Source organism: Triticum urartu, chromosome 6 (genome assembly GCF_003073215.2).
Source record: "Triticum urartu cultivar G1812 chromosome 6, Tu2.1, whole genome shotgun sequence".
In the NCBI taxonomy this organism is placed as follows: Eukaryota; Viridiplantae; Streptophyta; class Magnoliopsida; order Poales; family Poaceae; genus Triticum; species Triticum urartu.
The window spans coordinates 231,933,749-231,935,856 of record NC_053027.1 but is presented as its reverse complement, the minus strand read 5'-3'; positions in this window follow the sequence as shown (position 1 = coordinate 231,935,856).

The following is a 2,108-nucleotide window of genomic DNA, read 5'->3' as shown; positions in this document are numbered from 1 at the left end:
ATCCGAGAAGTCATCGTCGGCTCAGCGGTCGAACAGGCGGTCATAAGAAAACCACCTAGCCGGAGAGTTTGGCCGTTAGCCAAAGCTCCCTCAGCAACAGTGTCGTCTTTAAAGACAGGATGAGGCATCCTTCCTGGTGGCGACGGCACATCGGAACTCTCAATGAAAGCACCAATGTCGGTGTCAAAACTGGCGGATCTCGGGTAGGGGGTCCCGAACTGTGCGTCTAGGCCGGATGGTAACAGGAGGCAGGGGACACGATGTTTTACCCAGGTTCGGGCCCTCTTGGTGGAGGTAAAACCCTACGTCCCGCTTGATCAATATTGATGATATGGGTAGTACAAGAGTAGATCTACCACGAGATCGGAGAGGCTAAACCCTAGAAGCTAGCCTATGGTATGATTGTATGTTATGGTTGTTGTCCTATGGACTAAAACCCTTCGGTTTATATAGACACCGGAGAGGGTTAGGGTTACACAAGGTCGGTTACAAAGGAGATACCCATATCCGTATTTCGTAGCTTGCCTTCCACGCCAAGTAGAGTCCCATCCGGACACGAGACAATGTCTTCAATCTTGTATCTTCATAGTCCAATAGTCTGGCCAAAGAATATAATCCGGCTGTCCGGAGACCCCTAATCCAGGACTCCCTCAATACATATGTCCGGCCACCAGATGCCGATGACCTAAGTCACATGGTTCAACGGCCCAGAGAGTCAGCCAGGAAATTCTGGACTAGGTTCCTAACTAAAAAGAACCAGATCGTTGACTGTCCGGATGCCGAAGCCCTAGCTGCCTTTAAACACACCATCCGCGACGAATGCCTCGCCCACCACCTCGGCAAGGAAAAACCAAAGTCCATGGCAGCCCTCACGGCACTCATGACCCGCTTCTGTGTGGGTGAGGATAGTTGGCTGGCCCGTAGCAAAAACACGGCAAGTGAAGCGGGCACCTCCGAGGTCCAAAACAGCAACGGCAAGCTCCGACGCAAATGGTTCAAATGTCAAAGCAATTGTGATAACACCGATGACACTACAGTCAACGCCGGATTCAGTGGCTCGATGTTGTCAGGACCCCGATTCCAAGTCACATCGATCTAGCCGGTAACACCTCATATCACTTTGCGGCCTCACGCACGGTATCCCACGGGTGTCGCCTTACCATGGCCCGGGACCGTTTGCGCCTTTTGGCTCACGTATATGATAGTGTCGCTAGCATCCATATGACAGAGAACCCGGGCCGACATGGCTAGTCATGAACCCAAAGCGGCACAGACCTATGGAGACAGGCATACATGAATCACATCGAGCATGTCAGTCATTAGCGATTGATTCCGGGCTGTAGCACTGGGCTAACAGGACTCCGGGGAACCCGGGCTGTAGCAGGCTAGGCAGGACTCCGGAAGTCACAGCGTGACATTTTCCCGAAGGGACAGACATAGGAACGAAGTGAAAGACATGCCGGCCAGTCAAGTGTCCTGAACAGTAGTGCTAGGCTAGCAGGACTCCGGTGAACCGGGCTGTAGCGGACTATTATGGCTCGAGGAACACTAGACTACATTTCCCCATAAGAAAGGCTGCCAAGGATAAACAACTAGATTTTCGGATCCCACTCATACCAAGCATTTCAATCATACACACAATATTCCCAATATGAGTACATACAACATGGCATCACAACAAAACTCTACAACTCAAGTACTTTATTTAAAGGCTCCAGGGAGCCATACATAACATGTTCATACAGATAGGGGTCACATGACCCGACACTCAAGTCATACAAACATACAAGCACATGCGGAAGCAACTAGTCTGAGTACAGACTCTAGAAAGAAAGAAAGCTTCTCGAAGCCTGACTATCTACATAGGGCCCTCCATGGCCAGGATCACCACCTGGGTGGCTAGTCACTCGTCGATGTCAAGGTCTACGTAGAACCCATCGGAGGGGGTGGTGTTGTCGTCTGAAAACAGTAATTAAGCAAACATGAGTACAAAGGTACTCAGCAAGTCTTACATCAGAACCTACTATACATGCTTATTCTCAAGAAGGTGGTGGGGTTAATGCAGCAAGCCAGCTTTGACTCTTGGCTAAGCTATCCTACGGAACTTC